At 46.9% G+C, this 27,024-nt stretch overlaps 1 long non-coding RNA gene across 1 annotated transcript in view; it reads right to left on the bottom strand.

Annotated features, from left to right (window-relative positions):
- Nucleotides 1–19,299, bottom strand: part of LOC142784434 (uncharacterized) — a 61,438-nt gene extending 42,139 nt beyond the window's left edge. Inside the window, exon 1 of the long non-coding RNA XR_012888629.1 lies at nt 19,159–19,299. This is a non-coding gene — a long non-coding RNA (uncharacterized LOC142784434). The remainder of the gene's footprint in view (nt 1–19,158) is intronic.
- Nucleotides 19,300–27,024: the final 7,725 nt, after the last annotated feature.

The raw sequence follows: 27,024 nt of genomic DNA, 5'->3' as shown, positions 1-27,024 counted from the left end.
GTGCACAGATCCGGTGTCGAACTTGTGACGAGTGCGTGTGCTGGGCGTCTGACGTCTATGCGACTTCCGTGCAAGATCAAATACTTTAGCGTGCCTGGCCAGCAGTGTAACCAACACTTTGCGCTTATGCGAGGGAATAGACTTGCTAACCATCTTATAAAATTCGTATTCCGTGCCGAATACATCAGCATAGTCCGAATTTGCCGCATTGCTGAGAGCTCCTATGCAGATACTGCACTGCCCTTCAAACATGGCAAGGCGCATTCCCTCTGGTAGTACAACAGACTCGGATGAGCAGTTAACTACCCATAATTTAGTTTTTCCCTCGGTGAGAGACACAACGCAGCGCGGCAGAAAGATGTTTTTCTTCATGCAAGGCAAAGGCAACGGCTCAATCACAATATCAGGAGAACTGAAACTCGAGTCGGCATTCGAAGCAGCAACGGGCACGCTGGCAGTAGACCATGCCGGTAGAATAGTGTCTTTAACTACAACGAGGTTGTCGTCTCCGCTACGTTGAGGCTGCTGGGCGAGGGCGGACAACAGAACCTCGCCTGCCCCGCAGTCGACAGTCGCATGGCACTCGTGCAAGAAGTCAATTCCAAGGATAACCTGATGCGTGGAATGAGCGAGCACGGCAAATTCTGCCTTGAACGCTTTACCAGCAACACGAACAGACACAGTGCACACACCTACTGGACACAAAACCGTGCCGCTGACTGCTCGAAAAGTAGAAGATTTATCCCAATAAAACATAACCTTGCGGCCAAGTCTCTCCTTGAAAACTAAACTCATCACAGAAACTGTTGCACCGGTGTCTACCAGAGCCATCGTGGGAACATCGTCAATGAATACATGAACCTTGTTGTGAAGCATGTGATCTAATGGAGGCATACTTCTGTGCAAAGCGGTACGTCCAGCGACTTCGCCTCCATCGGCCGCGCCGGCTAGTTTCCCGGTGGCGGAGAGGAAAGCCGCGGTCGGGGACGGGGAGATGGGGACCGTCACTGGCGCATAGTAGGTGGCGTCAAGCTCCTCACAGAGGCAGGCGAGTCACTGCGGATGTTCGGCCGGTGCCCATGCTTCTGGGCAGTTGAAGCCGAAGGCCAATAGGCGTAATCGGGCTGTTGGCTTCGCCGTGCAAGCATCGCTGGTCGGTCAGAAAACGTCGTGCGTGGGCGACGTCGCGATGGGCAAAACCAGGCGATATGTCCGGGAACAACGCACTGGTAGCACACGGGGCGTTCCCGAGGCACATTGAATGCTGCGGTGTGGAGAGGATGCTCAGGGAACTGTTGCCACTCGGACACAAACGGAGGCGGTTGGCTGTCGTAGCTATAACTGCTGCGGGGCGCATAAGACGACTCGACGTAAGTAGCCTGTGGTGGCGGAGCCCTCAGCCGTGGACTGCGGGTGGAGTAACTGCGCTCATCGAAACTCACAGCATTGATGCTTGGGAATAGTGTATCACACTGCGGGTCTCCAGCTTGCATGAGAACAGAGACATGGCGACGCAGTTCCTCCCGTACAATCTGACGAATGGTGGAGGAAAGGTCGGCAGGTAGAGAATTTTGGCAGACATCGACGGTGGCAACAGTCGTGACGTTGGCCAGACTTCCGAACTTCGATGTGATGCGACGAGTTTTAAGAGCCTCGAAGGTTAGGTAGTGGTTAATCACGTCGGGCACACATTTCAGGCTCTCCTTGCCAATGAGGAAGTGGTAGACGTCATCGGCGATGCCCTTGAGTATATGGCCCACTTTGTCTTCTTCCGTCATGTGGGCATCCACCGACTTGCACAACTTCAGAATCTTTTCAATGTAGGTTCGGCATGTCTCACTGGTGACTTGAGCCCTCTGCGACAACGTCTGCTCGGCACGTTTCTTCTTCGTTGCTGGGTCTCCAAAGCATTTCTTAATTTCCTCCACAAACTGATCCCAGGTTGTCAATGTGTCTTCATGGTTCTCAAGCCATACCAGCGCCGTGAAATCGAGGAAGAGCCTCACGTGAGACAGCTGGCTAGCCGCATTCCAACCGTTCGAACGGCTACCCCGCTGATAGTGGCTTAGCCATTCGTCCACGTCATCGCCGGGTTTCCCTATGAAGGTCCGCGGCTCCCTGTAGTGGTAGGGTGACGTCCTTGCGGCTGGTTGCTTGTTGTCTCCGTCCGAGCTCATTTCTTGAAGTAATAGTGCCAAGCCCGCTAGTCGACGGCTGCGGCGAAGCTCGTGTAGCGGTTCCGCCGTTAGGGGACGGTGCCTCTCCGGTATCACTTGGTAGTAGCTAGCTTACCAAGCACCTTCCACCACAATTGTGACGATGGAACGCGTTTATATACAAGATGGGTAATGTAGAGGTGTAGCTCAGCGAAGGATCCACAGCGTCGCTCGCGAGCCAGTCGAGTCTCGTCCTCCTCTTCGTCGAATCTTCGCTAGCGCGTTTCGATATATTTATAACTGTCTGTCACAAAGCACATCCTTTTTATGGAGAAGTCTTGAGTGCAAGCCTGGCAGACCCGCCAACGAATAAAAAAGACCAGCACTGGCCCTAACATCTTTGTTCTTTTTGCAACATGCACAGTCAGCCACCGTTTCTTCGAACGCTGAAAATTCGAACATGCCCATTCATTCGGACATCTCTGTGGCATCGCCACTTATCCTACTGAAGCATTGAAAACTAAGGACCGAGAGTTTAGATGCCTCACGGTGCACTGTTCACATTTTCTGCATTCCGGCTGGCTGATTGAATGCTGCGTCGAATGCCATGACCACCTGCCCGCATTGTTTTTAGAATAATTAGGCTGCCAGAACTAAAGGGTTGCAGTGGCTATGGCTGGAGATGGCTGGAGATGGCTGGAGATTGTGTCAGGGTAAAAGTCAATGCAGAAATCACAACTGTCAATTTCGAAGGCCATGTGTTTTTGGGCTGCACGTAATGGCCGTTTTTGGCCGGGTATTCATTGAATGATTTCTGTGGTCAAGCGTGTTTTGTGTGTAGCTTTTTTGTTTGTTGCAATGCCTGCTAAAAAGGCTCAGATGCTACCAATTCCAATTTTTCTCGTTGGCACTAACAAGAGAATCCAGAATTTACAAGACACAGATGGCGGTGAAAGAAGCTGTAATAATTCACAAGTTCAAAGTGGGGAGACTTCAATCTGATGCTGCTTAGGAGTTTGAGTCGGGCAACGATGGGTGAAAAGTGGCTTATAATGACTCCCCTGAAGTGCCGCCCACACCAATGCTATGCAGACTTAGCACACGTCTCAACAGTGCTATGACATACAGTTATGGCCAAGCACTAGCTGCAAGACAGGCAGGCTAATCGCCTGTAACTGTGCTTGTGTGCTGACGTGCACTACTTTTTCTGGCCACTGATCCAATAAAGGTGCTCTTTTTCTGCCTAGTCCTTTCTTTCGGACTCTCGATTATTCAGATTGTTCAACAGTTTTTGCTAATGTGAATAAACAGTCGGCCACTTATAAATGCCATTGCTGCATGCCATTGCATATGCAGCAAAACATATAACATGCCAACACACAGATAGTAAACAGTGAAGTGAATGCACGAATTGAAAATTAACGGGTTTAGAAAAAATTATAGAAGTATCAATGATACGAAGCTTTCCCATTTTCATGATTTGGGAAGCTTAGGTGCAAGCAACATATTAACATATTTACTCTTGCTTCTGCCAAAAATCAGTGTCTCACAAAATCATGAGGCACAGCTGCAGCAGTATAGTTCATATGAGCAACAAGATGCATTCTTTTTGCAATGTCATTTACGCACTCTTCATATTCCTTAAGTTGCTCAATTATTCAATGCCCAGTTTGCCTGATGAAGGTCTTGTTACTAGAGTAAGGTATGGTGTGTATCAAAGGTGCTGCGCTAGATATAGCAGACTCCATGCTTGACTAGTGTCTACTACTACCCCCCCCCCTACATATACAGAAGCACTGCTTAGCCAGCTTGTTTCATACAGAACAAGCCATAGAAATATCGCTGGTGCTAACCACTCTCTTGGGTTGACGTGTGACAGCATGAAAGTAAGGTGCGACAACTAGCATGACAGCACATAGTCATACATCACCCTCTCGGTTTTTTTATTCACGGCTTCGGTAACGGCCGTTAGGAGCATCATTGTAGCTTGCAACCTAAACATAATGTAATACCCGAGTGTTAAAGCTCTACTGCAATTTACACTGACAAAAGCTTTTGAAAGCAGATCTCATATATAACGACACAATTTCTATTTTAATAAATTCCCAATGTGCTGACCTAAATCACACAAGCTTTTGGCATAGGTTGACTTCTGGCCTTGTTGATGTTAAGTGCAGCCTTAATAAAATAAAATGGAAGAAAAGAAAGGAGGGCACCTTGAACTCCGTGCACACACAAGTGCCTGTGTGTGTGCCTCTTCATCTTGCCCTGTAGTGATAAGTCTGCTCTAAACATCAGTAAAGCTGAAAGTCTATGTCTTTGTCATTTAGGTCATCCCATTGGAAATTTGTGAAAAGAAGAATTATGTCATGCATGAATTCTGCTTTCAATGTTCATGCGACCATAAGATGCAGAGTTTTAGCATTTAGGCAGTACACCACACTTCGGCTGCAGGCAGCAATATGATGCCACATACAGATGTTCCTGAAGCTTTGATTCAAAAAGGAAAAACCAGTAAGAAGGCGACATGTGAACGAGAACCATTCCGGTCATGTGTAGTGCCTTGACTTTATCAGGAGGCACATTAGCTCTAGAGAGTATCTAGAAGGCACAATTTCCCCCTTGACACTTTTTTTACAATGAACAGGCTTGTTCAGGTGTGGTGTCAAAAAAGTGGTGGTAGCTGGAATGGATGGCAAACTAAGCAAGGTGTCTCCTATGTTCCATGCAGCAAATGTGTAGTAAATGTCATACTGCTGTACTGTGGCAAGACATAAGTGCCCACAGCATCAATAAAAAACATAGGAATCAATGCACAGAACATAAGTTATAATTTTCAAAAAAGGCGCACTTTTTTGCTCACCCTAATAACTGCTGCAGCTGTGCACTGCAGTTTTTTCAGTCGTGAATTTCACTCCTTATTCCTGCTGCAAAAACATGCAGCTCGGCACTTCAGGAGCAGGACATTTTTGCATTTGAAGATAAATTGAGCACATATTTTGGTAGTACAGCAGTACAGAAAATAAAAACGTAAACAGGATCTCGTATGCAGCTATTCAACTCAAGTCCTTGCTGGGCTACTTGACACTATAGATCCATATTAACTACACCGATCACGATGCTGTCGTGCCAGAAGCTTTTGTGTTTTGAAGTTTTTGACAGCACAAATCAATTAAAAAGGTGCTTGAAGGCTCCGCATGCAGATTATCTGCTCTGTTACTAATATGCTGCAAAGAAATTTGTTACTTCAAGAAACCTTTTTAAGGCAGCAATTTTACAGCAGCAAAGGTAACTCCTGTTCACTTTCTTTGACAGCAGTTAACAAAACCGCAGGTTGCCCTGTGTATTCCTCATATACATTGCATCGCCCTGACACATTCACTCTCTCTCATGCATTGTTCCTTACAACGACCCGTGTTAAACTCAGTTTTTCTCACACTCCTAGGTATATTTGGCCTAAAAGAGCAAAGACTTGGAAGGAAAAAAAAAGACTTCGAGGAAGATGGTTAATTCGAAACCAACATCATTTTGAAAAGTATCTCAGAGCAAAAACAAATGTGCAGGCACAGTCGCACGTGATTTTCACTGAACCAACAACAAATATCTGGGTAAAAAACGTGTTAACAGTCTACGATACCATGAAAGGGGCATGCTTAATCAGTTTTAAGACTAAACTGCGTTCAAGGTAGTTTACTTTCTTCATTGTCAGATGCACCAATTATGCACTGATGAATGCATTTCCGGTAATTCTAATCTTTCCCGCCTGTAAGATTTTGCGCTCACACTTGTCCTTGGCCCTGCCCTTGACACTCGCCTCCTCGAAAAATGCATTGCAGCCAAATGTACTGCAACGCGCAGGTAGGTGCACCCCATTGTTCTGAGCATTTGCCGTAGTTACATGCCCTCCGAGTCCATCGTTATGACATCGGCCTGTTTGGACGATGTAAGCTTTGCCACAACTATCTAGTACCTTATATACCACTTCCGTAGCACAGGGGACAAATAGCTTCTTGAGTTTCTTTCAACAGACTTCTTTCTATGCTCTGTCACGTGCAAGAGTGCATAAATGAAAAAGCTTCAAGGATGCTGAGAAGACAAGGTCTACGTTTTGCTTTGAACATTGTCTTAAGGTTGTGTGAAACCATGTGAATCTAAGGAATTACAACAAACTTGTTGGACCTCTGTCATTTTAGCGCACTCAGGGAAGTCGCAGTCTGCTGAGAAGGGAGAATGCCATGGCAACGAGCAATGTGCAATAAAAACCTGATGTTAGAAGGAGCACAATCTGGCAGTCAAAACTAAGGGTGTCCTTATGATAGCATAACTTGGTCAGTCGCGTTGAGGCATGAAGAAGTGATCCCTCTTTTCACCAGTATGGTATGGGAAGTGTCGTATGGGAGGCTAGCTTTTTTTTCATCGTGGATAATACTCACAGCAAATGTGGTCGTCACAATTGAAAAACAATGCTAAATCAAAAACTGGATTGTATTGTTGGTTGAACACTGCTTTAAGCAGGGTTCACCTTGATTATCCTTTAAAATGGACCGTACCGACAATGATGCCATCCAGAAAACATGTGATGACCACATTTTTTGGGAGTATAAGCTACGGTCAAAAAAAGCTGTTCTCCCTTTTGACTCTTTACATACTATATTGGTGAAAAGGGGGATTGGTTCTTCGAGCCTCAACTCGGCTCTGACCGAGTCATGCTCTCTAAAGGTCAACTTCAGCTTTGACCACCCGATTTCGTGCCTTCAAACTTTGGGTTTTCTTTGCACATTGCTCATTGGCATAGCATCCTACCTTCTGGAGCAGATTGCGGTTTCACCCAGCATGCCAACCCGACAGAGGTCCAACAAGTTCATCAAGTTTGTTGCAATTCGCTACAATTACACGATTTCACGCAACGTTAAGAGGATACCTGCAAAGCAGGGCGCAAACTTCGTCATCACGGCATCCTGAAAGCTTTTCTGTTTGTGCACTTCTTGCATGTGAAAGAACAGAGAAAGAAGTATGTCAAAAAGCATAGGAAGCCATTTGTCTGCTGTGCTACGGAAGTGGTATATAAGATACCATTCAGCAGTGGCAAAGCATACATCGACCTAAGAGGCCATTGTCTCAACGATAGACTCTGAGAGCACACAACTACGATGAATGCTCGGAACAATAGAATGCATTTTCCTGCGCATTGCAGTACATTTGGCTGCAATGCACTTTTCGAGGAGGCGAACGTTAAGGGCAGGGCTGAGGACAAGTGTGAGCGCAAAATATTACAGGCGGGAAAGATTAAAGTTGCCGCAGATGCACGCATAAGTGCAGCATCGGTGTATCTGACAATGAATTGATTGATTGATATGTGGGGTTTAATGTCCCAAAACGACAATATGATTATGAGAAACACCGTAGTGGAGGGCTGCGGAAATTTAGAATACCTGGGTTTCTTTAATGTGCACCGAAATCTGAGCACACAGGCCTACAATATTTCCGCCTCCATCGGAAATGCAGCCGCCGCAGCCGGGATTTAAACCCGGGACCTGCGGGTCAGCAGCCGAGTACCTTAGCCACTAGACCACCACGGCGGGGCATCTGACAATGAAGTAAATAAACTTTCTTGAATGCTGGTAAATCAAAAAACCGATCAAGCATGCTCCTTTAATGATATAGTACATTGTTAACACGTTTTTTACCCAGATATTTGCTGTTGGTTCAGTGAAATCACATGTGACTGTGAGTTGAGATTGATATAAACTTCGGTTTATTTACACACTGACACTTACTTACAAACAAAGGTTGGGGTGGCCACTAAACCAACCACACAGTAAGCACTGGGCTGCATTAATATTAATGTCCGCGGTACTTGCCGAGCCTTTCATATACTCCACACATCGACACCAACTTTTCGATGTAGTATCAACCTTAGATAAGAGTCTGCACTACGCACGACCTCTGTCCCCGCTTCAATATCTCGACCTCGAGCACCAAGGTCCCCTTCTCTCCATTTCTATTCAATAAATACCTCCCGGCTCAACTGAGACAGCCTTGTGGGACCAGCCCTACTCGATGCTCCACCAATGCAGCAAACAACTCCCTTTCCTCAGAGATGGGTCTCCACCTCTGCGTTTCCACACTTTGCTATCCTCCGAGCATCGGCTAAAAACTCCGTCATTTCAATGACGTACAGCCCAAATGATACATTAGTGCGACAACAAGCCTGTCTAGACGGCCGGTCGGCTGTCTCGCGTTAGTAAACACGATTCTGACGTATATCCACACGTATTGTTACATCATGGCGCCACATTATCTTCTCGGGAGCCGTGTTGCGACAGCGACCACTTATTCCTCAGTCTGGCTCCCCGTGAGAGCGCTACCGCCGTGCGCGTTATTCCACAGCACAAGGTGCGCTGAACAAAGGCTCATGGGGTTCGACTACAAACAAGCGTTCCGAAAAAAAAAAACTGCTTAGTTCACGTCTGGGCAGCCTCTTTTCATTAACTTCCCTTTTTGTCGGGCGCCATCTACCGACAGGCCATCCTTCGCGTGCCCCAAACATTACTCTGTGCCAGCGTATTTGTTTTTGCGCCGAGATATTTTTCAAGATACACTCGGTTGCAAGTTGAGCGTCTTCTAAGTAGTCTTCCTTTGATTCCAAGCCTTCGCTAAACTAGGCCAAGTGTAAACTAGCCAAACAATTCACTATTTTGAAGCATAGTTCTACATATATTGGCTGCTGTGGCCATGTGTAAACCTTAATTTAAGAATCGCGGCACTTTCTAGTAAGCGTCGCCCCACAATAATTTTTTTTGCCGATGCGACTGCTTAGTTGTTTGTAGCGCATTCATGTTTTTCTGGTGGTTTTAATAAAACGACTACATGCATTTAGCCTTCATCTATGCTTGTGCGGCACGTGTTTGTTGATGAGCATAGCGAGCATGACTACCTTTTGTCAAATCGATTTTCTGGCAATTGGGCCTTGCGACAGCAATACCTGTTTCGTTTCATGGCCCATTCACTTTGAACTTCTTGCTCAGCGTCTTCGGAGGGAGAGGGGGGGGAGGGACAGTACTTTCAGCAATGCTTCTTTTATCACTGCATTTAAGCGCTTATCCAGGTTTCCAGCTTTTATTTTAGGAGTTGGTATTGTGGTCTATCACTTGTCAAAAGCAGGCGATTTCAAACGTGAGTTAAATTCAAGCTACCATTCTGTCGTGCAGATCAACCGCCAGAACAGTCGCAATTCCGGGTTGGGTCCTTAAAATATATTACAAATCTTCGTTACTTGCATTGTGAAGCTTAAATTTGCGACTTAATTGACACCTTTTCACAATTACAGACATTTTCGAGCAGCAGTGAATTTGAACTAGTTCTCCCACTTTCACGAAGAGCTTTTCTCCTGGCGATTACAGAACCGAATTTTTGTGAATTTCGTATGCTTCTGTGCCAATAATTGGTAAAATAGGCACAACTCCTTCTATCCAGTTATGTCATTAGCCCTGAAGCTCCGAACGCTCGACATAGGATTGAAAGCTCTCAACTTAAGAGTTCAATTCATCTGATCTGCAGACAGGAGCATGTCTTGGTCGGATAAACAAAAACGCTACTTTCTGATTTTTCGGATTCGTAACTGGCCCTGTGGTTATTGCACATGCGATGTCCGTATGAAGCCAGTACATCCTTATGAATATTGTGCAGCAGGTCCTGAGACACAAGTCTTACCCCGATTGACAGAATTAAAGTTTCACACTAGCAGCCACGGCTCTGGAGTGAAAAAGCAAATAATTTATTAGCCAGAAATGTTTCTTTTTTATATAGGCAATATTGTGAAACACATAGTATCATGTGAAGCTATCAACATCCCTAAAATAATTGGCAATAAAACGCCATACAAAAGCTTGCACCATGACGCTAACATTCCTTTCACTTTGCTTATAATTATTTGCTATTCCTCTTTTGTTTAATCTTGCTAAATTTGATTCAGTTATGTTTCTAAAGCAAATGGGTTAGCTCATTTGGTGGATTTATTAGGTTTGTTTCATACACTTTCACACAAATGTATGTGAGACTCGGGTACACAGAATCTGATTCGTAGTTGAAAGGCTGCGTGAAGTCTTCAATGGCTTTTGGGAGCAGACATACAGTATCCATTCAGCAGGCACATTACATGTCAACAACTATTTTGACGTCCACTTTTAGCAAAATCTGGTTCAAATGTTTTTTCTCACCATACAGATATTCTGTAAGAATTTTATTCAAGCTATGTCTTGAGGGAGCAGACAATTTTGGAATGCCTTAGATAAAAATGTGAGAATTAAAATTTTTCAAAATATCAAATAGTTTTATACATCAATTGTTATGAATTGCATAGTGGCAAAAACCTACTTGTGATACTCAAAGTAAGTGCAAAAAGTCTTTATACACCAATGATTTTTTTGCCTTAAAATTTTTAAAAATGTCCTAATGTCTTAAATTTCAAAATGGACCCAAACTAGGTCTACCTCTCAGCTGAACACTTGTTGCTAAGTGCCGTAGTCGTTGATAGAAGAATGTCGAATAGCAGTTGAGGCAATAAATTGAATCCTACGAAGGTTCACAAGTATTGAAACAACACAGCAAAGATATGTAATGATTGTAAGAATACTGTTAGACGCACGCCGGGGTGGAGCAACCGTTTATTTGGCCTAAAAACACCAAGACAGCAACCAGCGGTTTCAGCAGCAGCTGCAGCAGCACGAGCCTCCACCACAACAAACGTCTTCTTCGTCGTTTTTAGAGCCCGTATTTGTTCATACATTGACTCCCCAGTGCAAAAGGAGCCATCCTGGCGACCTATGGCACAGACAGGACTGGTGGGTCGTAGTGAGATTTTAGACGCTAGACGTGCACAGTCTCGTGCCCACGGCGCTGTTGATCTGTAAGTGGCTGAATAGGTTAAACTCTGTAGTTGACTGGTGAAGTCTAGCGCAGGATCTGGTACGGACAGTCATACTTGGGTATGAACTTTGAGCAAAGGCCTGGGGCAGACGATGGCACGCGGAGCCACACGATTGTCCCAGGTGCGTATGACGAAGGGGATGAGCGTCGGTCATGCGAGTGCTTCTGGCGAGCCTAATCGTGCGTAGTTATTGAACGTGCTAGCTGCCGACAATCTTCGGCATATGTGGCGGCTTCGGCCAAAGTTGTCGATTCTGAAGGATCTGGGCGGTACAGAAGGATAGTGCCCAAGAACGATGAAGGTTCCCGACCATAATGAAGGAAGAATGGGGAGAATCCAGTTGTCGATTGAATTGCGCTATTGTAAGCGTAACGAATGGCAGTATGCGTTCCCAGTTCATATGGTCATCAGAAACATACATGGAGGGTATGTCACCCAGCGTGCGATTAAATCGCTCGGTCACCCCGTTGGCTTGGGGGTGGTATGCGGTCATTGTTCGGCGCACGATGTTGCATTCGCGTAGGAGGGCTTCTACAGCTTCCGACAAGAAGGAACGCCCACGGTCACTGAGAAGCTCGTGAGGTGCACTATGCCAAAGGACGAGGTTCTGCAGAATTAACAGGGCGACTTCACGCGCAGCGGCCTCGGGAAGCGCCGAAGTTTCGGCGTAGTGCGTAAGGTGGCCCACGGCTACGATGACCCAGCGGTTTCCATTTGGTGTGTATAGTAAGGGACCATACAAGTCGATTGCGATGTGACTGAAAGGCCGAGAAGGACCAGGTAGTGGCTTGAGTGGCCCTGTGGTTGTGTGAGGGGAGCTCTTCCGGCGTTGGCACGAGAAACATGAACAGACGTACTGCCTAACAAAGCGGTACATTCCGCGCCAGTAATATCGAATTCGTAGGCGAGCATACGTCTTCACTACACCTGCGTGGGCGCATTGCGGATCCGCGTGGAAGGAGGCACAGACGTCAGAACGTAGGTGGCGAGGTATTATCGGCAATCATTTGCGGCCATCAGATAGGTAGTTTCACCGGTACAGAAAACCGTCACGAATGGTGAAATGGCGAGCAGTTCGTAAAAGTAAACGGTTGTCGGTACGTGGGGACGTCTGAGACAGGTACTCTGAGAGACGCTATCCAAGGATCCTGGCGTTGCTCAGCGGACATGTCACCCTGTTCAAGTGAAGAACATTCGCAGCTGGAAACAGACGCTGCAACATAATTGTGAGGAAGTGGCGAGCGAGAAAGAGCGTCGGCGTCCGAATGCTTGCGGCCGGACCGATAAATTACACGAATATCGTAATCTTGGAGACGTAGTGCCCAGCGAGCTAGGTGACCAGATTGGTCTTTTAATGGTGACAACCAACACAATGCGTGGTGATCAGTCACGACGTCAAATGGGCGGCCATATACGTAAGGTCGGAATTTTGTGATTGCCCAAACAATGGCAAGGCATTGTTTCTCGGTGACTCAATAGTTCTTTTCTGCTTTAGTGAAGTTGCGACTAGCGAACGATACATCATACTCATTGAAGCCAGATTTATCTGGGCAAGAATAGCGCCGAGGCCAACTCCACTAGCATCCTTATGGATTTCGCTTGGAGCGTCCGGATCAAAGTAGCGTAGAATAAGTGGGGATGCCAGAAGATGGCGTAAAGACGCGAATTTTTCGTAGCATGCTGGGGCCATGCCGAGAGGTGTTGGTTGTCAGCAAGTAGCTGCGTCAGGGGTGCGATTATGGTGGTAAAATTACGCACAAAACGGCGAAAATATAAGCAGAGCCCAACGAAGCTACGCAGTTCTTTTAGTGTAGCCAGCCTGGGAAAGTCGGCGTCAGCGTGAAGCTTGGCTGAATTAGGACGGACACCATGTTTGCTAACAACATGCCCTAAGATGGTAAGGTGGCGGGCAGCGAAGAGGCATTTCTTCAAATTCAGCTGCTGTCCAGCGTTCGAAAGACAAGTCAGGACGCTTGCGAAGTGGCTGAGGTGGGAGTTCAAGTCCGTCGAGAAAACTACGACGTCATCCAAATAGCACAGGCATGTGTTCCATTTAAAGCCTCTAAGGATGTTGTCCATGAGACGCTCGAAGGTGGCAGGCGCATTACAGAGGCCGAATGGTATTATGTTAAACTCGTACAATCCGCCAGGCGTTACAAACGCAGTCTTGGAGCGGTCGGCTTCATTTATAGGGACCTGCCAGTAGCCGGATCGAAGATCTGAAGAAGAAAAGAACTCTACTCCTTGCAGGAAATCGAGGGCGTCATCGATTCTGGGCAGCGGATAAACATCTTTTCTGGCGATCTTGTTAAGACGCCTGTAATCGACGCAAAATGTGATGCCGCCATTCTTTTTTTTCACCAGTACAACCGGAGAGGCCCAAGGGCTGTTTGAAGGTTTTATTACACCACGTCGAAGCATATCGTTCACATGATTATGAATGGCACGGCGTTCAGCGTGAGAAACTCGATATGGGCGCTGGCGCAAAGGTGCACGGCTACCGGTTTCGATTTTGTGAACGATGGTAGGCATGCGACCCAAAGAAGGTTGGCTATGGTCAAGCGACATCTTGAAACGATTGAGTAAAGCCAGGGGTTGGGTGCGCTGAGCAGCGGGAAGTTTAGGTTCAATTAATGGGGAAACAACCTTCGGAGATGAAGTGGGAGCGGTATCAGAGATAATGGTGTTTAAGTGAGATGATGACAAGTCATCAGGTAGGTGAGTGTATGAAACAGAATCAATTTCCTCAAGGTGACCGAGGAGTTCACCGCGGAATATAATGGCCGGGGAAAGAAACGAGTTCGTTATTTAAATGTAGCCACGTGAGTTTTCTACGGTGACAACTGCGAACGGGAGAAGGAAGCTTTTGCGAGAACCGAAGGTGTCGGAGGGGATAAAGAGGCCGGTGACAGAGGGTGCGTCGTCGCAGAAGAGTGGCACATGACCACAGGATAGAGAAGGGATGTGAGTGTCCGTGGCTACGGTGACTCGGGAAGATAGCGGCTTGAAAAAAGGTCCTTCAGACGTCGGCGCTTCACACAGGGGCAGTTCACACATCGTCGGTAACTCTAGTTTGGCACGCGCACAGTGAACGACGGCATGATGAGCGCAAAGGAAGTCCCAGCCTAATATGATATCGTGTGAACATGGAGAAGACACGACCAATGCGACTACATAGAAAAATTTTTGAATCACCAGTCGAGCTGTGCATGGCGCAGAAGGTTGGATGTGATGCGCAGTGGCCGGGCGGAGAGAGATATCGGAAAGCGGCAGCGTACGCTTCTTCAACTTGCGGCACAGTTCACCACTTAGCACAGACACGGCAGCACCAGTATCAACGAGTGCTTTCGCAGGTACACCATCAATATGCACAGTTATTTTATTAGTAGGTAAAAACGGAGGCCTTGAAGGTTTCGATATGTGCGCAGCTCTAGCTTCGGGAACTGCGATGGTCAGTTTTCCGTTTAGGCGCATGGTGATCGAGGAAGCACCGGAGAAATAGAGCGGCGCCGTAGTGAGGGTGACCGATTCCTGTCGAAGCCGCGGCTACGTGGCGGCGACTGATCCAACGTGGGGGGAAACGAAGACAGCTGTGGTGGCTCTGGACGATAGGAGTCGTAAGTCGCCTCACCAGCAGTTGGGTTGTAATCGCGACAACGGCAGTAGCGTGTTACATGACCAGGAAGCTGGCAGAAATAGCAAATTGGCCTGTTGTATGGAGTGTGCTAAGGGTTTGTTGATGGTGGTGTGCGATGGTGAACAGGAGGTGGGTGGCGACGGGTAGGTGGACTTACTGCGTACAGAGGACGGGGCTGTCTAGCAAGATGCGTGACGGTTAGTAGCGACGGCGGCGATTGTCTGGCGGCCTTAGCGTGAGAGGGGCGGAGATAAGCGGAGGATTGTATGTGGGAGACAGGTCGTCAGAAACTTGCTCTTCGATTGTTTTGCGGAGCGTTGGGGTCAGCGTGTGCGCACTGGTCGGGACGTACGGCACAAGAGACAATTGGCGCGAAACGTCTTCTCGCACAAACTGCTGGATTTGCTGCATTAACGTGGTTTGTTCGGAGGAAACAGCGCCAATGCTTAACCCAGATGTAGAGGTCGTGTCGAGGTTTGGACGTCGAGTAGAAATCCACTCTCTCCGCAGCTCGTCGAAACTCTGACAGTGCTGAATAAGCTGGGCGACGGTTTGCGGGTTTTTCGCTACGAGCATGTGAAAGGCGTCGTCCTCGATACCTTTCATGATGTGCCGTATTTTGTCAGTGTCAGACATGTCGGAATCCATACGACGGCAGAGGTCCACAACATCCTCATTATACGAAGTAAAAGCCTCGCCTGAGCGCTGTGCGCGGCAGCGCAGGCGCTATTCGGCGCGGAGCTTGCGAACAGCAGGTCTGCCAAAGATTTCTGCGAAGCGCGTCTGGAAGGTTGACCAAGAGAATATTTCCGCTTTGTGGTTGTTAAAGCACAGTTCTGCCACACCCGCGAGATAGAAATTGAGGTAAGCGAGGTTGTCTGTGTCATCCGCTTATTGTGGGCGCTTACCTATTCATACTGAGACAGCCAGTCTTTGGCGTCTTGGTCGTCGGTCGCGTTGAAAATCACTGGATCTCGCTGTCGTGGCATTTCGGAAGAGGTGAGAGATGGGATTATCACTGCAGGGGGCTGGGTCATGTTTTCAGGCATTGGCGAGGCGAGGGGCTGAGGTAGAGTCTGGGAACGAAGTTCCAGTTTGAAACAACCAGCACTCTCCCCCAAATGTAAGAATACTGTTAGACGCACGCCGGGGTGGAGCAACTGTTTATTGGGCCTAAAAGCACCGAGACAGCACCCTGTGGTTTCAGCAGCAGCTGCAGCAGCACGAGCCTCCGCCACAACAAACGTCTTCTTCGTCGTTTTTAGAGCTCGTATTTGTCACTACATGATCAATTTATAACATATTCGAACAAAATTGACAACGTCAACCAGAGGTAGCAGCACAGCAGGTACTAAGGCAGAGAATAATTTGCCAACTCTCCTGCTACTTGCCTACCTGGTACAGTGAATTCAAATTGCCTGTGAGCTTTATACTGTGACGACAATATGAATTGGAAAAAGAAGAGCCACGATGAAGCCAATCAAAGCCCTTGCAATGTTGACTTCGCAGCTGAATGTCTTTTAATCATGCAGTACTATATTGAGCCTAGCGCACGTCCACAATAATACAGTGACGGAAGAAACATTGTAGTATAGCTTGGAAAGGTTTTCACTGAGTTTTTGAATGCAACTGCTCACCCCTATATGCATGATCTGTGCTCAAAATTTTATTTGCGTACTTTATCGTCACACAGTAAGATGGACTAACTTCCACGCAAATCCCGCTGATTTCCCACAGTTTTATTATGACTGCTCAACGCATGAAAAAGCAGTCCAAACGACACATGATGGCCACAGCTTGATAGAAATGAAAAGAAATATCAGTAGGCACATGACAACTAATGCTTAGTTTACCGCAAAAGAGAACAGCCATAGGTAAAGTAATATCTGGCTTTTAGTGTGCATCTTCTTTCTGAAAGGTGCCAGAGTTAAGCGTCAATTATATTTTGTTGCAAGAGTTAAGTTGGATGCCGCCTAGTAAAAAAAATGTGACTCGGAAAATAATGACGAAAATTATGAATTATGAGTGTAACAAACACAGAACATGCAGCATTCAGGTGCAAGTACTTATTGCACTGCTTAGACTGCCATGATGAGCTCAAAAGTTTATAAGGACGTTATTGCATGCAGCACCAGCCTAGTACAGCTTGCAACGTGTCTCAAACGTACAGGCGTAAGCGAAAGTGTGCAGACCACGGGGTTGCATGGCAGGACGCATCGACGTGCCATCTATGCACACTGCCTGCTGAAGTCTGCCGCCTGTTTAGGCGTAATCAGGTGGCCTTGCAAAGCACTTAGTTTGACGGAGTTACGGAGCTCGTAGCCGAAACAACAACCGAGTGTTGCTTTTCTTTGTTCCATCAAATCTATGCAGCTCTTTGACGCAGCAGCTTAGGTAGCGCGAATTGAAGTGCTGGGCGCGTAGCTTTTTTTTTTTTCATCAGTTAGCCTAACTAAGCATAGGCTAACTGATGACCATATAACCGAATGAAGCCAAGTATAAAAAATTAAATTTTCTTCAGCCCAGCTTACCCTTGTCACTTTAAGCCAAGTTTACCTTGCTTTGTTGCGCCAAACTGTAGCAAAAACTACTCAAGCATAGTGTAGCATAATATAACCTGTAAAAGCCACGTATAATCAGAATAAATTAAGCTAATTTTAATTAGGCAATGTCGTTTGCTGTTTTCATGTTAATCCATGTAACTCTTAAATGAGACGAGGTGAGTCAAGTTAAGTATATCCAAATCTAATTAGGCATAATTGATAATGGTATCACTTCATTTAGCCGAGCATAATTAGCCCCGATAAGGCAAACATAATCGTGGTCAAATAATTCAAGTCGAGTTCCCCATGGGCCAGAGGAGATAAGCCCAGAAAGAGGCTGACTACTCTTTACTGACTGGATCTTAAAGAAACTTATTTAGGTGTCACATGTATTGACTGTTGACACAAAAGGTTCACATGTGTTGAGGAAAAACAGATTAAGCGACGTATCAGCCTTTCGGCCGCTATTCTCCTACAGCGCATGTTTAAAATCGTAGCTATTAATCAGCCTCTCTTACTACATGCCTTTTCGAAAAAAAAACGAAACATAAAAACTAAACTTGAACTTGCGAAAAACATATTGATTATGGTTCATTTCGATCAGATGAATAATATTAAACGCACGCATTCTGAGTGACCGCACGCTGCAGCAACTCAAGTAAGTTCGCTCTGTATGGAAGAACTTTCTGGCCGAATGCTACACATCGTGGCTCAAAACACCGAGTGTTAACAGCACTAAATAAAAGCACACCAAAGCAATGCGAGGTTTTTTGGTGACCTCAAGTGGCGTTACGACTACCCCACGGTGGCCTTGGCAACAAAATTGCGCATTTGCGTCACACACTCTTTGCATGTATGGCCATTCCTAATTTTCTTTCCCCTCGATTGACGCTGTAGAAAGTACAGGCTTGCAACACACATGCCGCCTTCACACATAAAAATTAGGTGCCTAGCCAAAATTTTTTCTCGGGGGAAGGGGGCACTTCTTTTAAAATGGGTATTTTCTGCTCCATATGCCAACGAACAAAAATTTCAGAGGGGGGGGGGGGCACGGGCATGGTGTGTGCCACCCCCTGGCTACGCTCCTGTTAAAAAGTAAAACGAAAACACCATAGCAGCCGGAAAACCACGTCCGAAAGCGTCTGAAATGATCACATTTGTTACGGGCCCGGGGAATGATGCGGCCGCTGCTGCTTTTGTGAAATAATTTGAGTTTGCCTGCTTTCTGAGCGCTATGTTCCTTACCGAATTCCAGTTTTCACGTAAAGTACTGTAAACACACAACTCGCACTTTTTGAAACTTTGTTTGGGGAGATATACGCCAGCAAAAACGGCACGAGCGAAGGCACCGGCAGCGGCAGCGTCGCTTTCAGCCGGCTGTGCAGAAACACGAGACACGTCCGGGCATGCCGACTCGCTGCAACTGCACCTTGGCTGCACCGCCTACTTCCAGTGTTCTCGGCGATTGTAATGCAAACTAGTATCTCGATGAACGCGTCCTCATTGAGGCCATCAAGCTTCGCAGAGCTGCACGAGTAGTTTGCAATTATAGCCGTTGCGAACCACCGCCGACGCTTTCACAGCCATGTTGCATCTGCGGCCGGCTATTCAGATCGCATGGTTTTTAGATAGTCGGCCGTGGATTGAAAAGAGGATTTGCTTACGCGTGACGGGGAAAATTGGACCGATTTTTTCGTTCCGGCTTCGCGGCGTAGGTTTTCGGTGGCTTAGGTGGTGAAACGATTGAATTCCTGGCGAGTATTGTTGCTTTCGCTATGGAGAGAACAAATGTCGAATGTGAACCCAGCGCCAGCCTTCAAACAACTGATTGGGTTGCCGTAGCGCACACACACACGAACAAATAACGCACTAAGTTCATTCGGATTTACTTACCATGTATCCTCGGCTTGAAAATTAGACAACATCGACGACTTCGTTCCGGCCGCCGCTGGCTGCCTCGACGAACAGAAAGTAGTTCAGAAGTGACGCACTTTTCCGCGCTCCGAAATACAGATGATGGCACAGTCCACAGCATTTTCTCCGCCGGGCTTGCGTGTCGTTTTTGATACGCCGGATCGTAAGGCGCGGTTTATGAACTTTTTGAAGAGCATCGGCGCGGCGCGGGTTATCTCAAACTTGCCTACTGAAATAACTTTTGCGACGTTGACGCTAAGGCTTCGAATGATCGTTCTCGCTTGTTTTTTCTTGTCCAAATGGACGTATTCAGATACACCCTTCTGACCCACACCATATTTTTTTCGATTTATTTTTCAGTCATTCTCATTTCAGACTGGTTTAACTCCCATACTTTCCCATTCTTGATGATCGTGGTACAACAATGGTTTCAGTCCATTTTATGCCTATTCAAGAGAGTTCGTATTTTGAGATGTAACAAACAGCGCACATAACCTGCTCAAAACGCCCTTATGGGCTCATTTTTGTTTACAGTGTTGGAACTTGCTAGCGTTTCTTGTTGGTCTGTCGCTTGGTCGGCGCCTCCAGCCGCCTTCTTGGTTTTACGCTTTATTTCATGCCATCCTTGCTTTTGCCCGAACTCCGTCGGTGATAGCTCCTCTCTGTTGACTTGCACGACGTTCGTTTAAGACGCCATCCCAGCGGATGGGTAGCACCGGTTTACGACATCAACGCGTCAGGCTTACACTGTAAGCCAAAAAGAACTAAAGTGGGGTATGCCATTGGTTCTTTAGGGGACTAAATGGGGAGCCACAAATTTTGAACCATTTTGAACTAACTGCGGGAGCAACTGGAAGGGTTCAGCTGTTACCCCCTAGCCTTTACTCCACTTGGTTTAAATGTCGGTCCAAGTAGAGTGCTTTAGTGGGACTAACAGTTGAACCGCGTCTAGACGAACGGCAAAAAATGGCAGCCCTACACTTGTGCGGTATCTTTCAAGTTTATGCCAATTCAGTCAGCACTGAAGAAGGCATTATATAGTCATGCAACACACATGTATATATATATATATATATATATATATATATATATATATATATATATATATATATATATATACGCATTATTATTTCAAAGTAATACACCACGAACACTGGCTTCCCGCGCTACAATACAGAGATGCTATCGGATAAATATAGCACAGTATTTTAACCTTCCATGTAGTGCCAGTGGGTGACTTTTACTTAGCTCAAAAAAACAATAATGCATTGATACCGTAACGTGAAAATTTGCATGGGCTTATTCGTAACACCGAAGCGCACCGATCTTTTAATACCGATCTATCTAATCATCAAATCCCTCCAGTCAGAGAATATGAATCACCAGCTGGCTTTCGATAATGTCGGCGGAACCAGCGTTCGCAGTGCTGATGCACGAGTCCGCAAACAGAAACATAGCAGTGGCGCTCATGCAGGAAAGCCGGCGAAGCAGCCAGGCGCCTCCACGATGTGATGCCGTGTCGGCTTGCCCACGGCGTCGCTAGGCTTACCAGGAGTACGGCTAAACGACCAACGGTGATCGCAACGCGCGGCTCTTCTAGAAGTTGTGTCGTTGTTATTTTATAGACACAAATCAACGATAGGTAGGTGTCCAATGCTTGTAGTGTCGTACGGAGTGATGTAGATATCTGTATACATACAGCGAGGAGACCGTTCGTAGGCACGGTTCTTTCATAATGCTGGTAAGTCGCGTGCTGTGCAACGCCGGCCACACGATTGGTCGTATCCGCGATCGCCTTCACGCTTGATGTTTGACAACAATTGTCACATTTAGAAAAAGGCATAAGTTTTTCTGAGCTTTAATGCAGAAGACGTTATTTTCCGTTAAATAAATTGTATGCGACGTCTCCTTCGCGTGTGCCGGCAATGCAATCACACCAGCAGCCAGCTTGATACTGATGATGAACGAAGCCTACTTTTTTCTATATATCGCTTTGAAGTTGTGGCCAGTGATTGTGCCGGTACATGACCACTGACGAACAGCTTACTTTTATTAGCGTTGTCAGTGTTCTTCGTAATTCTAATTCAGCACATAGAAGCGAGTTATCCGCATTGCCCATGTTCGCGGAGACTTTCACTTGGTTTCGGCCCACCCGTGCCGGCATGGTCGAAACGCGAGGGCGCTTGCTGTGTGCACTGATTGCGCGTTGCACTTGCCTCTCATAGCATCTTCTATTCGTTTCATAGTGCTTCGCTTTTACAGTGGTGTATAGCCGAGATAACTTGTTTTCGTGATCGCTGACCATGCCGAGCATTGCAGTGCAGCATGGACAGAAGGCGATCGCGGCGCAGTTACTCACCCCGTTCGTCCTTTCATCACCCGGCGTTTACGCACGACACGCACTGTCACGCATTTAGTTCCTGTTGGACGAACCATTCGTCCGTTGGTTTAATGACTGCAGTTAGTCCAACTTTGCTGAATTCCGGTTTAGAGTGTACCATAGCCTACCGACAAGCCAGTCGACGGGCATGCATGCCCATCGACTGGCTTATCGGGCCAGCGTGGCGGTACAAAAAATCTTCTCGGAGTAGCCAAATTACGGGCTCACCTGCTTAAAGCTGGTATCGGGAGAGTCCACAAAACTTTCGCAGTCACTTGGAAATATTTCAAAAGAGTAGCATACTAGTAATTGTCAAAAACCGGAGAAAATCCGTGGAGCCGATGCGACGTGCGTCCACACTCCATGGCCCCTTAGCGACTATCCCGCCGTTGTGGAGGGCTCCTGAAATTTCGACCACGCGCAGTTATTCATCGTGCCAAAAATCTGAGCACATGGCCCTACAACATTTTCAACTCCATATAAATTGAAGCCGCCACAGCCGGGATTCATTCCCACGACCTGCACGGTCAGCAGCCGAGTATCTTAGCTACTAGACATCCGCGGTGCGGTGGATAGCGAATATCTAATTAGAAGGAGAGAATGGTGCATTGGCCAAAAATCCCTACGAACTAGCAGAACACATGCTTCGCTAGGCAGCAGATCGCATCAAAAACTAGACACAATCCTGAAGTAAACAAGCTCAGCTGACTGAGCGACGCAGGTCACCCGGTGGCTCACTCTTGCGTTGACGTCACCTCTTCACGTGTCTTTTATATCCCACGCGCTGTCCCTGCAGTTCGCATGCTCCGGGGTGCGTTTCCTTGGTCAAAGGTTGCTCTTCTATAGCGCTTTTGTTTATTAAAAAATGGCAGCCTCCACAAACAAGAGGAATCGCTGATATGCGAAGCACGAATGAGGAAGGTTGATATGACACGTTAAAACCAGCACATTACGAGGCAGAGGTAAATTATGCCATACATGACTTTCATGTCATGACTATAAGGTTTGGACGTGTCATTTATCTTCGTCATCTATTTACGTCCCCTGGTGCCAAATTTGGTATATGTGCAGCTAGCGTAACGGCCGCGAGCACATTATGAGTCCAGCATGTAGTCATGTTTTACATGACACGAATACCACAATTATCATGTTTGGACGCGTCACATAAATACCTTCATCGTCCATTCATGTCCCGTAATACCAAACTTGGTATGCCCCGCCGCGGTGGTCTAGTGGCTAAGGTACTCGGCTGCTGACCCGCAGGTCGCGGGCTCGATTCCCGGCTGCGGCGGCTGCATTTTCGATGGAGGCGGAAATGTTGGAGGCCCGTGTACTCAGATTTGGGTGCACGTTAAAGAACCCCAGGTGGTCAAAATTTCCGGAGCCCTCCACTACGGCGTCTCTCATAATCAAATGGTGGTTTTGGGACGTTAAACCCCACAAATGAATCAATCAAACTTGGTATATGCGACGCTAGTGAAAGGGCGGAGAGCGCACGTAACATTGACACGCGCGCACGCGGAGTGCTACGACACTACGCTAGCAGAAAAAAAAAACGCGAGCACTGTGCAGTCTGACGCTAGACGCGACCAGCGTCTGTCGGCGAGGCCCGGTGGGAACCGGCACGAAATTCGACATGCTGCAGCATTTCGCGCCGACGACGCTACCTTGACAGCTCCGCGTCTGCTTAGCTTCGGGACGCAAGGACGTCAGGGCGCGCAAACGCGCATGCGTCAAAGCAACGCAATGCGGCGTGCGCCTGCGAGTATATGGCAGGCAGATCGGCGCCTGGTGTGGCATCGCCGGCGTGACGCGACGAAACAAGTGCTGGCGCGCACGCGCACAGGGTCTCGTCAAAGTGTTTTGGCGCATAGTCATGTTTAGTGTGGCACGTAGTCATGCTCTTACATGACACGCATCTCTTGATTATCATGTTTGCACCAGTCACATACCTTTGCCATCCATTCATTTGACGTAACACCAAATTTCACATATGTGAAGCTTGTGAAACGACGGCGAGTGCATCATGAGTGTGGCATGTAGTCATGTGTTTACATGACACGCATGCCATGATTATCATGTTCGGACATACATTTAGATATGTCATCCATTCGCGTCATGTAATACCAAATTCGCTCCATGGCAAGCTAGTGAAACGGCTGCGGCGCATCATGAGCGCAGCATGTAGTCATGTTTTTGCATTACATGCATCTCATGATTATCATGTTTGCACCTATCACATACCTTTGCATCCACTTGTGTCCAATAATACCAAATGTGTTGTATGTGAAGCTAGCGAAATTACCGCAAGCGCATCATGATTGTGGCATATAGTCATGTTGTTACATGACACGCCTCTCATGATTATCGTGTTTGCACCAGACACATACCTTCGTGATCAATTCACGTCACGTAATACCAAATGTGGTATATGTGAAGCTAGCGAGATGGCCGTGACTGCATCGTTAGTATGATATGTAGTCATGTTCTTACATGACACGCGTCTCACTATTATCACGTTTTCACCAGTCACATATATTTGTCATTCATTCACGTCACGTAATATCAAATTTGGTTTATGAGAAGCTACCGAAACGCCGGCGAGCACATCTTGAGTGTGGATGTAGTCATGTTGTTAGATGGCGCGCGTCTCATAATTATCATGTTTGCACCATTGATTGATTTGATTGATATGTTGAGTTTAAGGTCCCAAAACCACGATATGATTATTAGAGATGCCATAGTAGAAGGCTCCGGAAATGTTGAGCACCTGAGATTCCTTAACGTGTACCCAAATCTGAGCACACACGCCTACAACATTTCCGCCTCCATCGCAAATGGAGCCACCGCAGCCGGGATTCCAACCCGTGACCTGCGGGTCAGCAGCCGAGCCCCATAGCCACCAGACGACCGCGGCGGGGCTATCATGTTTGCACCAGTTACATACCCTCGTTGTCCATTCAGTTTCCGTAATACCAAATTTGGTGCATGTGAAGCTAGCGAAATGACCGCGAGCGCATCATGAGTGTGACATGTAGTCATGCTGTTACATGACACGCGTCTCGTGATTATCATGCTTACACCTGTCACATACTTTCGTAATCTGTTCACGTTCCTTAACACGCAATTTTGTACATGTGAAGCTAGGAAAACGATCGTGAGCGTACCATGAGCGTTGTGCGTAGTCATGACTCATGACTTACATGGCAGGCATATTAAAATTTACACGTTAGGGTATGTCCCTTTTGTTCACCATGCTGCCATGGAATACCATGCTAGTTTGGCAACATGTTATGTGAACCAAAGCACCGCAAGAGCACCAAGGCCATAAAGGTAAATCAGACATTCATGGCATTCATGTCAATATAGTTAGGTTATGACTGGTCAGTTATGCTTGTCATACAGTGATGTTATTTCATGCCAAATTTGGCATTTATACCATTAACGAAACGGCCAGGAGAGCAAAAAGTCTTAGGCCAGCTAGCTAGCTAGCTAGCTAGCTAGCTATATAGATATATAGATAGTTAGATAGATAGATAGATAGATAGATAGATAGATAGATAGATAGATAGATAGATAGATAGATAGATAGATAGATAGATAGATAGATAGATAGATAGATAGATACGCTCAAAGTCACCGAAGTTCGCTAAGAAATGCTTCGCATTTGAAATTGCAAAAAAAAACCTGTTGTAGGCATATTTAACAGGTCGCAGATACTAAATTTGCTATAAATTCACGAGCACAAAGCCGCGTCTGTGTCCCTTTAAGAAAGGAGTTCAATCTCAATATAGCACCACGCAGTGAGCAATGGATAGAAAAAAAAACTGGTAGGCGTAAGCTTAATTGGTTGAAGAATATAAGTGAGTGGGTCATAAACGAGTGAGTGCAAATGACCTCTTAAATCATTGGTTCTCAGCTACGGATGTTTAGAGGACCCTTCTTGTACTAATAGTGGAAAGCGACACCTTTTAATGAGCAAAAATGCGTTGGGCATGTCGTAACACTGCACTCATCATGAAATAAGTGTGTTTTGTCTCTTTCTGGCGAAGAACAAAGTAAAGTGCTACGTGAATTCGACATCAGCAGCCTCCAAATAAGATGTGCGGTCTACAGCCGAAGTCGCAAAACCATGCAACGAAACAATGCTATGAAAGAGGAAGACAACGGTCTCTGCGAGAAGAACCTAAGATGGTAGAAGCCCCACGCGAATGGCGACCTACCAGCATAGGTGGGAACGCTAGGTTTCAGCGCGAGATTGTGCTTCTGGATTTTCGAGGGACGTCTGTTAACTCAAACACTTCTTTGGTGATAACCTAGAAACAACCCCGAATCACCTACCTAAATCGCCTTTCCACATCCTAGAAGCAAGCAAATAAGACTTCAGAACAGTCCAGCTTCGTTTTTGTTTTTCAAGCCTTGTGCGAATAAGGGCAAGCTTGGTCATTTCTGTAGCGTTTTGTAATCATTTTTTAACTTTCCCAAAGTTTACCACAGTAAAATTCAACCTTCTGCCCACTCCCTCTGTTTCCTTGAGCAGAGCTCTCTCAACTGCATAGTGGCTGTTGCTACAGAAGCGGGTGGAAGGTTGGTGGCTTAGTGTCCATCTTGTCTTGTCGTAGCTGCTGCTGCTTGTAAAGGATGAAGACCAGCGCCTTTCGATACGTTGCAACAACTCGACTTCATGTACAGAAACTTATGTACATATTTACAAGAGTCTTTCACCGTTGAAACCGTCGCATGTTGCCTCGGCAAAGCCGATAGTGCAGTACACTCTTTCCTGCGACCAGAACCACCGCGAGGAGTCGGGAGCTAGGTTTGAACCCCTCCGTTGCCCTTCCCAATCCTTCTCACGGCCAACCAAAACAATTCAGTCCGTTTGTGGGTAGACTCAAATATATTTGTTGCGGTCCTCTCCTCTCGCTTTCTTATTTAAGCACTCAACCTCTCGGTCAGAGAGAGAGAGAGATGAAAGGACCGGCCTGCACACTACGGTCCGCGAACTATGCGCACGCACACAATGGTGGCGCCTTTGGCTGCGGGCCTCCTGCCATTACTGCGAGGTGACTACGCTGTCCAGCATGACAGCCATCCCACGGACTCTAATTTTGATGGATGGGTGTCTATACACTGTCCTCTTGTCGCAGCCGGCAATCCGCTGGCCGGGGACCATCTAGCTGGTTGCTAAAAGTGGCCACCGACCACGGTCTTCTTACCGGAACGGTCATCCTTACGCCGGAATTATCGTCTCCAGAGAATCGGCTCCTTGGGAAGCACACCCTTTTGCGACAAAGAAGACACCCCCCTTGGCTTGAGACGCCAGACCTTACAACCACTTTCGCGTGTATTACGGTGAGCAGTTGCGCGCAAGTGCGAGGAGCAGTGACGTGACACGACGCATAGCTGGCACGCCGGAGCAGGCCCGGAAGCTCCTATTGTGACGTGTTTCTAGTGGGCTGGAGCAT

This window comes from Rhipicephalus microplus, unplaced genomic scaffold (assembly GCF_043290135.1).
Source record: "Rhipicephalus microplus isolate Deutch F79 unplaced genomic scaffold, USDA_Rmic scaffold_14, whole genome shotgun sequence".
Lineage (NCBI taxonomy): Eukaryota > Metazoa > Arthropoda > Arachnida > Ixodida > Ixodidae > Rhipicephalus > Rhipicephalus microplus.
Note: the sequence above shows the minus strand (reverse complement) of the source record. Positions and strands in the feature narration are given on the sequence as shown.